This window comes from Cydia pomonella, chromosome 10, assembly GCF_033807575.1.
Source record: "Cydia pomonella isolate Wapato2018A chromosome 10, ilCydPomo1, whole genome shotgun sequence".
Lineage (NCBI taxonomy): Eukaryota > Metazoa > Arthropoda > Insecta > Lepidoptera > Tortricidae > Cydia > Cydia pomonella.
Window position 1 is genome coordinate 7,491,139 of NC_084712.1, and position 15,541 is coordinate 7,506,679.

General features: G+C 38.3%; 1 protein-coding gene and 1 long non-coding RNA gene across 4 annotated transcripts in view; both read left to right on the forward strand.

Annotated features, from left to right (window-relative positions):
• Positions 1-15,541, forward strand: part of LOC133521965 (uncharacterized) — a 121,477-nt gene that overhangs the window by 14,560 nt on the left and 91,376 nt on the right. The gene's annotated exons all lie outside the window — the stretch shown is intronic.
• LOC133521949 (uncharacterized) lies at positions 7,759-8,902 on the forward strand. The gene is made up of 2 exons (XR_009799968.1): positions 7,759-8,251; positions 8,380-8,902. It is a non-coding gene; the product is annotated as an uncharacterized LOC133521949 (long non-coding RNA).

Below are 15,541 nucleotides of genomic sequence, written 5' to 3' on the forward strand. Positions count from 1 at the left end.
TCAACAAGTGGGCGGGGTGTTGGTTCAAGATGTCGCTCTCCTATTGGTCGTTGCGGTCATTAGTGGTTCTAATTAGCTAATGACATTCCATTAATTAGGCCACACCTCCTAGTTGAAGTTATCAAGTGGGCGGGGTCTTGGTTCTGGATGGCGCTCTCCTATTGGTCGTTGCTGTCATTTATGATGCTCATTCCTTATTACATCGTAATTACATAATTCTCGATGGGACTCTGCTATGGGTAGGTAATTAATGATTCCCTAACTGCATCCATTAATTAGGCGACATTGCTCATTTACGAGTAAACTGTTATGAGCCTTTCATATATTCTTAGACCAACCAACAGACGTTTCTCAGGGGTCACGGTTCTAACCTAACCTAACCTATCAACAGCGCATCACGGTTGAGTGAGCCACGGGCTCGTGATACTACTGCCACTCTTGGTCTCACGGAATTTTAATGTAGAAAAGATATTGGTGTATTTATTTTTCAAAAAAAATAATTTACTATGGCGGGATGTGAAAGGCGGGGCGGGTTTGCGATACTTTCGCCGTTCACAAAACTTGAGAAGCGACTTAGCCTTAATCTAGGGGCTTACTTGGTGGGTCCTCGTTCTTCGCTCAGGCTTGATCTGCAGAAATCGGGTCCTTTTTTGATAGGCGCACCTCGTGGCCCGCTGGATGCCAAAACCACTGTTGCTTCTCGATTTTGATCACAAATCCGACGTAGTCCATATGATTGACAACCCCGGGGCGAAATACAACACATAAAAAACACTAAAAAAACTAATAAGGGCGGTGCTACGGCGGCGATGCAATAATATGCTTCCAAACGTAGGAGTTTCAAGCGAAAACTGATTTTAGTAATGGCCGCGGGCGTTCACGCCTTGTTGCCCCTAGGTGGCGCTGTCGTACTCAGTTTTTAATAGGCGAGTATCGCATTGGCTCAAACATAGCCCCGGCCTTGAAAGGTTCCCTTTTCAAACCAGGAAATAAATTTTAGTAATTAAATATACAGATATGCGTTACAAACTAGAAGGGCCGCTTAAACAGCCGAGGGAATTTAAGAATAGAACGTAGTTATATACATTAACCTACTTTACTAACACTAATGATGTTACAAAAAAAAACGGACTAAGGGATATTAGAAGGAAGTGGACACAAACGTACTACCGGGCGCCTATACGTGCCATTCTTTGTTTTTACTAAGACTACTCTTATCGCGCCGTCTTTTCCTGGGTACGTCTCAATAACTATGCCCATCGGCCAGTGCAACGGCGGGGCGTTGTCAGTGATAATAAGAACTACAGTCCCAACGGTGATAGGTCGCGAATCGGTGTTCCATTTTTCCCGCGTTTGTAACGTATGTAAAAACTCCAGGGACCAGCGTCGCCAATATGATTGTACCAGTTTCTCGAGTAAACTATAACGAGATAATCGATGAGTCCGCTCTTCTGTTATCTCCGCGGCGGGTAGGGACCTTAAGGGTACGGTATTCAAAAAATGGGCCGGTGTGAGCGGTGCGGGCTCTGCGGGATCGGCACTCAAGAGGCCCAAAGGCCTACTGTTCAATACAGCTTCAATCTGACACAAAAGCGTGTAAAGCTCGTCGTATGACAATATTTGAGAGCCAATCACCCGAAATAGGTGAGTCTTAAATGATTTTACAGCCGCTTCCCAGCTGCCTTCCCAGTGTGGGGCGTTCGGGGGGATAAATCTCCATTTTACTTGATTTTCTAGAAGCTCTTTCTGAAAGATGTCAGAAAAACCTTGATTAAGGAGATTTTTCAAATGAGAATCAGTTCCGACAAAATTCGTTGCATTATCTGAATACATAGTGTCTACCGGACCTCGACGGGATATAAACCGTTTCAGCGCGTTAAGGAACGTTTCTGAACTTAAGTCGGCGCATATCTCTACATGAGTGCTGCGCGTGGTCAGGCAAATAAAGACACAAACGTACATTTTTTGACTCTTAGCGCCGCGTCTTCGCACCAAGGTAACGTTGAGCGGTCCGCATAGATCAACTCCGGTATGCGCGAAAGCCTTGGAGATTTGTAGTCTGCATTCCGGCAGGTTTGCCATTGCTGGCGGCGTTGTTCCCTTTGGACGTGCCTTGAAACACCGCACACATGACTCAATTCTGGAGCGTACAATACCCCTAGCCGACAATATCCAATACCGAAGCCTTAACAATGAAAACAAATGTTTTTCGCCCGCGTGGCAATTTTTGCGGTGCATATAATCTATAATCAGATTAACGACATGATCCTTACGCGGCAGCAGAAATGGATGTTTGTGATCGAAAGTGAGATTAGCGTTGTCCAACCTACCTCCTACTCGCAACACTCCATCTACTAGGATGGGCCTAAGTTTCCGAATAGCCTTCGAGGCTGGAACTTTGCTAGCCTGATTGGCCTTCAAATATTCAGGAAAATGCACAGTCTGAATAGCCTTGATAGCGGCTACCTCAGCCGCTTCCATGTCTTCTACCGTAACAGCGCCTTTGGATAGCAGCAATTTCATAAAACGTAATACGTAAACAATCACGCGTAGGTATCTTAACCAAGATGAGATCCTTTTGGACAACGTGTACAACACAGGCTCCTCCTCTGGGGGGGGCATAGTCGCAATAGTGGGTAAGGCTATCACCTTTTGTTCCGGCACTTCGCTCTCAGGGCTCGCAACGAAAGGTTTTATAGGCCACCTTGAGCGTTCCAGTCGAGCCCACGACGGACCTTGTAACCACAGGGGATGTTCCAATAGTTGGGAGGGTGTAAGCCCACGCGAAAGGCAATCGCTTGGATTTTCCTTCCCTGATACATGGAAGAAACAATCCGATGACAAATTCTTCTGGATCTTTGCCACCCTATTCGCGACGAAAATTTTCCATCGGTGGGGACTGGAGTGAATCCAGTGCAAGGTCACGGTCGAATCCGAAAACGCATATATTTGAGAGAGTGTGATTCGCGCGGTATAATGATCCATAACTACTCGAACCAATTTCGACATAAGCAATGCCGCACATAATTCCAAACGGGCCAAAGACACAACCCTCATCGGGGCCAATTTCGATTTCGCGCACAAAAATCGCAATGATATGCTTTGATTAGCTACCACATGTAAGTACAGTACCGCACCATAAGCCTTCTCACTCGCATCTGCGAAGGCTAAAAGTGTAACCGTACAGGCAGACGTTACGCCTACGTGACGCGGTATTCTCATTTGGCTAAGAAGCGGTAAATCTCTAACGAACTTAGCCCACGTGTCAATAATAGCCGAGGGTGGAGTCTCATCCCATTCGATGTGTTCTAACCATAACTGTTTTATCATAAGTTTAGCATATAAGATCACAGGAGCCGCAAACCCTAAAATGTCCCACAATCTTGCCACTACCGATAACATGTTGCGTTTGGTGCATCGTTCTGTATTTGAGTTTACTTCAAATGAAAATGAATCGGACCGTGGCTCCCACTTTACGCCTAAAACCTTTTGAGAGGATCCGTCACCAAACTCAACCCAACTCGGGTGTAGGTATTCTTCAGGTATGGCCTTAAGGAGCTCTGGTGAATTACTCGACCATTTCATCAGGTCAAAACCACCCGCCTTAAACATATCGATGAGCTGTACCGCCGTTTCTGCAGCTATTTTTTCAGACGGTGCACTGGATGCAACATCGTCCATGTAGTAATCTCCTCGCTTGATAAGCTCAGCTGCGCGTGGATGCCGGGGTCCCTCGTCAACCGCCAATTGTTGAATGGTTCGTAAAGCCAGATAAGGGCTCACGGATAAACCGAAACAAACGCGCTCAAACTCGAATAATCGCAAAGGGTCGCCGGGGTTGAACCTATACAAGATCCGTTGGTATTTCCTAAACTCGGGGTGCACACGAATTTGAAGGTACATTTGTTTAACGTCGGCACAAAACGCGACGGGAAATAATCTGAAATTCAAGAGTACCAGAAATAAATCAGACTGTAGGTTAGGGCCTGGGTTTAAAATTGAATTTAACGAAACGTTCCTGTCGGTTGGCGCACTAGCATCCAGGACCAGACGCAATTTGGTTGAAATTTTGTCGTTTCGCACCACCCCATGATGGGCAATTACATAACCTTCCTCTCTACTGTCCCCTGTTACGGCATTCAAATAACCCTTCTCTAAGTAATCTCGTACAATGTCGTCGTAAGCGATTCGCAGGGCTGGCGTGGAGGTAAATTTCCTTTCCAGCGATAAAAAACGTTTCTGCGCATGCACCAGCGAATTCCCAAGTTCCTCTGGACTGCTTTTAAAGGGTAAAGCTACCGAGTATCGCCCTGAGTCATCCCGAGTGGTAGTATTTTTATAATTTTCCTCACAAGCTTGTTCATCGGCACTCATGGAGGCAGAAGTACAGGTAGGTACTTCTTCTAACTCAAAAAATCGTTCAACTAATTTATTTAGCGGTGCCCCCGTGAACGCACATAACGCCACGGTCCTTGGCTTTGACTGTGGTACTGCTAAGGGAGTCTTCCCCATTACTAAAAACCCTAGAGTGGATTCCAACACGTCCGGTGAGCCAGGTGGGCCGTGGACCCGACCGCTCAAAAGCAAGGTCCCAAATAGCTCGACTCCAATAAGTAGGTCAATGTCTCCGGGAACATGGAACTCATCATCCGCGAGCGGCACTCCAGACAGGAACGTAAGCGCGGCGCGGTCAACTCGAGCGGTAGGTACGGGGAGCGCTATGCGATCCGCTACTAACGCCGTAATATCGTAAACTACATCCCTCTTATAGCAAGACCGAATAATAAGTTGTGCTTTACCTTTAGTAGTATTAGGAGCACCTCCAAATCCATTTACGGTAGTCGGCAATTCTTTATTTAAATAATTTAATGACAGCTTATTAAAAGCAGCGGTAGTTATAAAATGATTTTGAGAACCGTTGTCAATCATACAGCGCAGAGAGTGTGTTTTCCCATACTTGTCTACCGCGGTCACCTTGGCGGTAGCTAACATTGCTGTCGTTAATTCGCGTGCGACATTTGCTTGTAAATAATTATATGATACCTGTGCATTATTCGTAGCATTTGCTACCGAGGCAGGCGCAGAGAAAGATGAGTCCCAATGCGCGGGCGAATCCATGTTAGTGGGCGAGTCCATATTCATGGCCATCTCGGCACTCGGGGGGGGGGCAGAGAGGGCGCAGGGAGCGCGCCGCCGCTGTGCATCGTGGACGTCGTGCCACATTGACAAACTGTGCGACCTCTGACCACTACATCACCTTGTGTCACAGCCAACGAAGGGACAGCTACCTCAGTTGTGGTTAGCGATGTCGACAGATTTTCAACGAAGTGTAACAACGAATGGTGCGAATTAGCATTACAGCTATCGCATACTTGACTCGAACGGCAATTCCCACTCTTATGTTTGTGGCTAAGGCACCTTACACACGCACCGTATTTTTTAATTGCATTGTAACGTTCACGCGGGTTCAACCTTTTAAACTCTTTGCATTGATAAAAATGATCGTGTTTTTCGTTGCACAATTCGCATGCAGCTGAGTTTTCCACAGTTGTTACAAATGACTGAGGGCGCTTCGCGTTCGCGATCGACTGTTTACCCTGTAGCCTTCCCGTACGCTGGGTCGTATTCACACCTGCTACATTAGAGGTGGAACTAGGGTCCCCGCGCCGTTCCAATATTTTGGCTTGCTCCTTAATAAAAGTAAGAAAGCTAGCGTATTTCGGCAGCTTCTCTGAACGTACAGAATTTTCAAACATACGAGCAGTTTCGGGATCGATTTTCTTTAAGGCTAAGTATAAGAATATAAATTCTTTCTTGTCCGATATTTCCAGTTTATCGAAGGCCGCGGCAGAGGTTGCAAAACAATCAACAAAGTCGTTCAACCCTTTCGCGGACGGTGAGTCTAACTGTTTAAAGTTAAATAATTCGTCCAAATAGGAAGTACCTAACAACCTTATATCTTCATATTTGTCGACCAGCGTGTCGTAAATTAATTTATAATTTTCACCACATGGAATAATTCCGGCTATTGTGGCTAACGCCTTACCCGAAAGTTGACCACAGAGATAAAACACTCTTTCCGCATCCGTAAGGGCCGAATTACGATGCACCGTACTATTAAAACATTCGATAAATGCAGCGAATTTCTTTTGCTCGCCATCAAACGTCTGAAGAACAATAGGAGGGAGCTTTAAATTCGGTTTAAGATGCGCCGGCGCGGCTGCCGGCACCGGCGCCCCGTCGGACTTGCCGGGCGTCAATTGTTTTATGACATGTTGAATGTGCGAAAACATTTCCTCAAAAGCTTCCCATGTTTGGAACGACGGCACGTACTCTTCATCAGCTTGCATACGGGCAGCATTGAGCTGTTCTACTAGCTTATTAAATTCCGAACGTAGCGTATCAACGGTCGCCGATTGCGACATAAACCGTTGTTGGGACTTGGCCGTCCCGACGTGTAACGACAAGTCATAGACACCTTGTATTCTACCGAAATACGCCTGAATTTGAGCTTCTAATAATTTAATATTAGGCCCTACTTTTTCTTCGGTATTTTTACCTGTCGACGACATTTTGCTCCAGCACACAAAAATAGTATATAAGTAGACTATATGTATATAGTTATGGCGTGAGACGATATTCTGTTTTGATTTATAATTATTTTGAATAGGTAGGTACGCCTATCAAAACGGATACTTAACTACGCGACTCGTCAATCGATAAGTACCTACCGACAATCAACGATAACAACGACAGCTGGCCGCGCAATAATTATACCGGCCAGCGGGATATTCACTGTCTACTTATATGTATCTATATGTACTCGCCACTGAATGTTTACTAGACGAACACTTAGAATTTATCAATTTATTTTTCTGTTAAGTAGGTAACTATGTAATGTAAGTACGTAAGATACGCGCAGGTAAAAAAATGGAACAGTAAATTCGAGGCCTATACGAAAGCGCGTAGGTAAATAAATGTAAATATGAAGATGCACTGTGATTAGAAGATTAGAACACGTAAACACGTTTTGTAGTGAATAGGTACTTATTTTTATATAGGCATAAGTACGTCGTATAAGGCACGTATAGAACGTCCGATACTTAACTAAACAGTTTATAGGTTAGTTTGGTATGGAAAAAATATCGTTGTTGTGTATTTAAAAACACTGAACTGATAATCCAAGGGCGAAGGACCAAATAAATGAGTGAGCCACGGGCTCGTGATACTACTGCCACTCTTGGTCTCACGGAATTTTAATGTAGAAAAGATATTGGTGTATTTATTTTTCAAAAAAAATAATTTACTATGGCGGGATGTGAAAGGCGGGGCGGGTTTGCGATACTTTCGCCGTTCACAAAACTTGAGAAGCGACTTAGCCTTAATCTAGGGGCTTACTTGGTGGGTCCTCGTTCTTCGCTCAGGCTTGATCTGCAGAAATCGGGTCCTTTTTTGATAGGCGCACCTCGTGGCCCGCTGGATGCCAAAACCACTGTTGCTTCTCGATTTTGATCACAAATCCGACGTAGTCCATATGATTGACAACCCCGGGGCGAAATACAACACATAAAAAACACTAAAAAAACTAATAAGGGCGGTGCTACGGCGGCGATGCAATAATATGCTTCCAAACGTAGGAGTTTCAAGCGAAAACTGATTTTAGTAATGGCCGCGGGCGTTCACGCCTTGTTGCCCCTAGGTGGCGCTGTCGTACTCAGTTTTTAATAGGCGAGTATCGCATTGGCTCAAACAACGGTTTAAACCTAACCTAACCTACCAACAGACGTTTCTGTCTGCTCAGGGGTCACGGTTCTAACCTAACCTAACCTATCAACAGCGGGTCACGGTTTAAACCTAACCAACCTGTCTCTAATGCCATCGAAGTTCAAATCAAACCTAACCTAATTTTATTATTTTTAGAATACTTCAAATATCTAGTTTTATAAATATTCTCGTTCATTACAAAGTTGAATGTTGAAATCTCTATTTCACACAATGGAATTTTAATGTGACTTTAATGTATGTATAATCTACTTAGTAATTGAGCTTATCATAATTGTTAGCCAAATTCCAATAACACGTATTTAGAAGCAAAACAAGTTATCAATTATCAAACAAGACTTTGTATTGAAACAAGATTTTTAATGATCAAGAGTTGTATATATATATAAAGACCTACGACGATTTCTTTTTTATACTACTATCGATTGACCCACGCTGTACTCCTACACCAGAAGGCATCAATATGTCGGTAAGTCTTCAATTATTAACTACAAATATTGTACATGTTTTTCTAATGTTAAGATTTTAAGAACTGTGGTAATCACGAAATTATGTAAATTTACAATTGTGTAACACATGTTTTGTTTTTAAATACAGAACTCCCCATCAAATGTCTTCGACGGCCAAGACTATACATTTAAGCAGTACTATTATCCAGTGTCAGATGCATAGGACAGCCTAACTTGTGTACCAGACGAGCCGGTGAAGCGAAAATTAAACACACACTCAAATATCGATGCATTCTTTGACCAGCCAAAGATAAAGAGGAAGAAAAACGTGTCTTCCACTGTAGGAAAAGGCTGTAAAGGGGGTGGTATATCATATATATCTACAAACAAAGACGATGGTACGAATTCGACACATCTAATCAAAATAGAAATATTTGATATGAAAAAACTATCCAAAGTTTCTGATACAACTAAACACTGGATGTTTGCGGATGTGCGTGCAAAATATTTCGTGATGGAAAATGAAACAAATAAGCACTTACAGCAAGCTAAAGATCTCATTTACGGAATCACGAAGGAGATTTCCGAATCCGACGAGTGTAAAAAGTACCATTTTAATTCAAAAGTCTAATCACTGTTGTCTAATTGTGAATAAAAATATATAGTTTATACATGTTGATGTTTTATTTCTTTATTATATTGTGTGTAGTTATAAATAAAACCAAATCACATTTTTTTATCATATTATATTTATTCAAATAATATTCTAAACATATGACATATAGTAACATCATTACTTATTCTGTTTACAGCGGAAAAAACATTAATAAAATCATGCATTTTAACATTTTTTGTTTTTAAATAAAGATAAACTAAACAATATTTTCCACAAACCGATGTTAAATAACTTTGCAGTTCTTGGTGATTATAGAACCACTTCTTAGCATTTCTTTTCAAGAACATTTTATGATAACCTTCTGGTTTTCGACCGAATGAATCAAAATATTCACCAACACCACTGACATCAATGTAAATGGCTATCCAATGTGAGCCAGGTTTAAAATCTGGACTTGCTTATTATGAAAACAGGTAGTTGAACAAACATTGGCATTCTGTTGGCTGCAAATACATTCGATTCCAAGGCTATATTCATTTTATTCATATAGTGTTGAATCTCATGTGTATCCATCTTGAGCTATGTTACATATATGATAAAATAAGTTATTGTCTGATTTATTTATTCAGTAATTAACTATTATAATCGACATTTACATCTCGGTTTTTATTTATTTCTATAACATTATCAAACTCAGCATAAATTATACAATTAATTGTTGTTGTTAATGCTGTATCAAAACGAACTTCTAGTCTCACACTACCATGTCTGACTAAATTCCAATGTGAGCTTGAGCTGGCTGAAAGATCTGGAGTTAAGTCAAAAGCTAGTAAACAGTAGCCTCCTTCATAGTCCTGTCTACCTATCGAGTTACCTTCATTGAAAAAGTGAATACCCGTTCCAGAAAACAAAGTATGATAAGTTGATGCAAATAAACCTTCTCTGAATGAGGGCTGCAATGTCTTTGATGGTACCTGCTGACCATCAACATATAAACTAAATAGGTTTATTCCATTATTATCGAAATTAAATGGATTTTGTGTGAAACTACCATTAAATGCTGAATTTTTTACAAACCCTATAATACACCTTTTAGGTACTTGTCCTAGAAATATGTTATCTAACGTTTTACCTTGAATTCCAGTTGGAATTGTTAAAACTTTAACTTCTGCTCTAGTGATAGGATATTTAGCAGTAGTCGAGGCTAAAACTTTTTGATGTGCTAGTAAAACAGATGGATTGATACGAGCCTTTCGAATAATAAGGCTTGCGTCTAAAATTGACACTTTAAATTTTTCATCCTCACTGTTACACATGAGATTACTTAGAGAGAGACACTTCCTTACTTCGTACTAACTTTATACGCGTTTCTACACCATTAATTAAAAATTTGTCTCGATTAAATATATCACCATGTAAATGGCCAATCATGTCAATCGCTTCATTCACTTTAACTAACTCTTGTCTTTTAGAAAAACCCTTATTTGTACTGTCTGTAGCATCCATTTTATGAGGAGTGTCTTGATACCACAGTCCACATGTAAGATGAGAGGTTTTAGCTGCAGGTCCATAGTTAAGTTATGTTTCTATATATGCACGATATGCATAAGTGTTATTTGGTGGAGACACAAGTTTTTGATTTAAATACACATCTAACTGATTGAAGAGCGAGTGTAACCAATTATTAATAGGTGCAATTTGAGTTGTAGCTTTAATGGAATTCGATTCAGAGCATACTATTTTAGCTTTTATATAGAGCATAGTATGAGATAAGTCGATATAGTCATCTCCCGTACCAGGTACTTGGAATTCAATTGGTCCATCATCACTCAATGATGAAATCGGTTTGTAATGAATCCATTGACCACTTTCAATGCTTGTTTGTGTTGATGGTAGAGCAAACAAGTCCAACTCGGACTTAGCACATTCACATGAATGATTATGTATGAAGGCCATTTTTTTTTTTTTTTTAAGATGAAAAAATATCTTCAAATTTAGGTTTAGTTGATTTATGAGATCGTCTTCCTTGTAGTGCTTTACGTGCAATGACCGAATGTCTTGCTTTCCTTATTCTTTTATACCCTGAACCACTCATTAGAGAATCAATCTTATCATCGGCCTTTCTTTTTAAATTAGAACTGGCATCTTTAAAACGTGATTTTAATGAGTCCTCCAAAGGATGAGAGTTCATCATATCAGAGAGTAATCCAACACCGGCATTTAATGCTTCTTTACCTACAGTTCGAAATCCACTTGACAATAGAGGCAAAACGGATCTAAATAATCCCCCCAAAAAACTTCCAATTCCATGTCCACGCTGATGAGAGACACCTTTATATATTATTCCAACGCCAGACCCTGCCTGATGTGAGTAATAATGTTGATATGGACAAATGTTATTTACGTTTTTTTGATTCATTTTATACGCTTAAAGTGTAGTTTCACACAGGATGTACCAAACTGGAATGGTACTCGATTGCCAATGCTTGTTCTTATATCTATTTCTATAGTATCAAACTCTCTGCGCATAACGGATAAGTAGTGAGCTGGTGAAAATGCATGCATTTTGTAAGCTCCATAAGTGTACTTAGTTGGATCAAGTGGTATAATGCGTATTAAAGATGACATAACATCCCCTACTATCTGTGGTTGAATAATATCCGAATAAATGAAAATCTGTGATGGTAATCCTAAATATAAATTGATAGGATATTTACCAATTGGCTTTGATACTATATTTGTTCCTGGTTCAAACCCTAATTGAAGACTTAATTGCGGTGAGACAATTAAAGATAATAAATCTGCATTAGTACGAGTGGCTGTTACAAGTTTCGATATATCATCATATCTTATTTTTATTTGATTTTTCAGCAAGGGATTCTCATTAAAAGCTATTAAAAAGTTGTTAACATTATCATATGTTGTTGCTGGTATGTGAGATTTATATTCTACAATTATATCACTTCCTGCGTTAGGGCTTTGATTTGCATCATTACTATCTTGCAAGCGCGCTTTCTTTTTTATGTAAAGAATATTTTCATGTTCTTGAACGTTAAACATTGTACATGGATAATGAAACTCTACTAATCCAACAGTCCATTCACCCTCCAACTTGATAGTTTTTGGTAACTTAGTTAAAAAGTTTGCAGTCGTATTTTCTGGATAGTATGAAATTGAACTATTGCTCAACAGTGTTAAATAAAAACTGTCATCAGTCATATTCTTTCAATATCTGATGCGGGGATCCAACTATTAAATTTGTTGGGATAACCTTTCCACTTGACTAACACTTCCTTTCTGCCACCAATGCGACGGGATTGTATTATTTTATCTATTTTATGCATGGTGGTGGGATCATAAAATACTTTTTGCAGCTCCTTTGAATAGAATGTACCAGTAATTGGTTCATTCTCTAAGTCTTTTAAAGTATAAACAATCCAGGGAGATCTCCTTATAAAAGTATCAATCACAAATATTTCGTCACTCCAGTTAGTTTCATAGCCTTTTTGAAAGATATGTTTATGCTTAGTTATCCTAACATGATCCCCAACTTGAAGCAAAGGATGTTCAGTAACATGTATTTTATTTTCTTTTTTGCCATATAAATTCCGCCAAACTGTCATAATATTATCATGATTGACTTCATTTGGACACATTTTAATGCTTGAATGAAAACTATGATTGTACGAATGTAACAAATCTTGTAAGATGTCAATATATCTGTTGGTATTTTTAAAGGTAAAATAACGCCACATTTTCATCTTTAAAGTTCTTTGAAACCTCTCTACAATGCTAGCCTTAATATCAGGATTATTTGTTGTATAATAATTAATACTTTTTGTCTTAAAATATTCCTTAGTAACTTTTGAAACAAACTCAGTACCTTTGTCTGACTGAATATGTCTTGGGGTAACTTTAGCTTCTGCGAATATGTTATCGAAACAGGTTTTTACTGTTTCAGGTTTTTTATCCTTCATCGCTCTTGCAAAGGCATATTTACTAAATACATCAATAACACACAGAATATACTTGTACCCGTCATTATATTTACTATAACTACGCATATCACTTAAGTCAGCTTGCCAAAGTTCATTAAAATTAGACAGAATATATTTATTTCTTTGAAACCGTTTCTGCAGAGGCTTGTGAAGTGTGTAAGTTTCTTGAGACTGCAACCAATTTTTTACTTCATTTCGCTTCATCTTTCCACGCATGGCTTCTGCTAATTTGTTGACACTACTAAAACCGGCAGGATGAGAAACATCGTAGTATATTCTAGCTATGTCTTGTATGGGTTCCATCTTTCCCAGTTCAATTGTTTTTTGGATATATCTTTAGATCTAATTGATTTTGGCGTTGAAGCATTGAATTCTTCCTTCTTATGATTTTCTGCTGATTTATGCACGGATAGCTGATTTATATAATCTAAAGAGCTTGGATTACCAACATAGGTTAAGGGAATATTTAATTCTCTTAAAGTAGAAGCAAATCTTTCCCACCCCAATGGTTTGATGCGCTTGAGTGGTCTTACCGTATCACTTATAAGATCAAATATGTTACTGCCTGATATAACTTCATTATCTATAACCACTTCTCCCCCCCTCTTTCCACCAAATTTTAGGCTTACTTTTTATAATAAAATCAATCAAGGCTTCACCTCTTTTTTTATAAGTCTTAGGAATTAATTTAAGCATGTAAGATGGTGAGTACTGCGTAGTGAATGTACTTAACCTCCGAGGAGTTTCACCTACATCTGGTAGAGGGGGATTTAAAACTATCGTAGGATCTTCATGTTTTTCTTCTTTATATGGTACAACGGGCTCATTCAACTTTAATGACTCATCTTCAGTATCAGCTAATATAGATAATTTGAGTGGTCTCCTATTTTCCTCGGTAGCATGTAGATATCTTTGTAAAGCTTGAGTATATAGTGCCCATTTTTCGCGATCATTCAAATTACTATTTATAATGTTTTGCATTTCACCATCTAATCTTGATGCAGCATTTTCCGAGATATAGCCATTGTTTGATTTAAGTCGATCAATTAACTCTGGTTCAACTAGTATCATTTTTTTTGTGTGCTGCATATTTATTTAATTAGCGAGCTTAACAGACCATTAATAACCGCTCCTAAAATTATGGGAAGGAATGCCCCACCTTTTTGTACAATTATATTTTTACGTATTTTATTTTTACCCTTTGATATTAGTTTTCGTAAAAGGTTTTTGTATTTACTCAAGTGGGTCCTCTCTTTTTCAGGAAGGGATATTTTACCTTTTAAAATGTTATAAATACATTCACAAATAACATTTATTTCTTCATCACTACAGGCTTTTAATATAACTTTTCGATATTTTGGCTTTAAAGTGTGTAGTGCTTTGAGTAAATTTTGATGTGTTATAACTCTCCTATGCATAGTTATAGAATGACTAAAACCATTGATGTAAGTCCTATTTAAAGCCCTTTTTTGGAACATAGACTGTACAGTATGATGTAATAGGTAATATATTTGTTTTAAATCGATATTTATCATCTGTTGTTTGCTTAAGATCAATCATTAAGTAACCATGAGCATCTTTAGTTGCATCTTTATAAGCTTCTTCAACAAAAAGCGAGTTTTCTGGATAAACTTGTCTCGCTAAATATCTTATTTGAGTTTTGTCTCTCGGATTCTTAAAGTAAATAATGTAGTTAGCATTCAATGATATATCACGTTGCCCTTTTCCCTGATGAAATAGGTTCTGTGTTATGTAAAAAACACTTATATTTCGATGATGACTCCCTTTAGTAAAAATATCAACTATCCGTCCATCGGATTCTCTCATTAAATCATCTATAATAAACAGTTGTGGTTGTTTACCATCAAACATACCCAAGTCTGGAATACCTTGATTATAATTCACATTCTTTAAATTGTACAATGGCTGCATTTCATCATAACACCACACAATTTTTTGGAATGATTGATTACAAACTGCTTTGATACTATTTAAAAAACTTGTTACAAAATGTGATTTCCCACAACTACTGGGGCCAGCAACAATGGCTGTAAATGGATGCAAAAAATGAATCATTATTTTTTTATTTTCCCGAGGAGGGTAAAAAACACGTCTTATAATGAAGAAGGTAAGGGAAGAAATAAATATGTATCATTTTTTTTATAAAAAATAAATAAACTGGTATATTCTATAGTATTTGTTTATTATATTATAAATCGATATTCTAATTACAAAAATACAATTAAAACTATAACTATGTTATATTATAACTAAGAGATCACTACAACGATTATTATTACTAATACTATTATATATATATATATATATATATATATATATATATATATATATATATATTTTTTTTTTAAATTAAATTAAAGTAACACATTTAAACACTTGCATCAAATTAATTACTACAATAAAGTGTACATAAACATTTTATTTTATTTTATTTACAGTTGCTTCATTATAATTACAAATGCTAATAACTAAACAATTTACAATACATAATATTATTATTAAACACTATTTTCTTAAGCTATAATGACCCCATGCTAAAGTGTTAGTAGAATTCGGTATAATGTAGCGTTTACTATCATCATAAGATAGACTAATTTTATTGATATTTTGTGTGAAAATTACGTGTTTTATGGATCTAAATCTATACATTTTTGAATATTTTTTTGTTTCGTCAA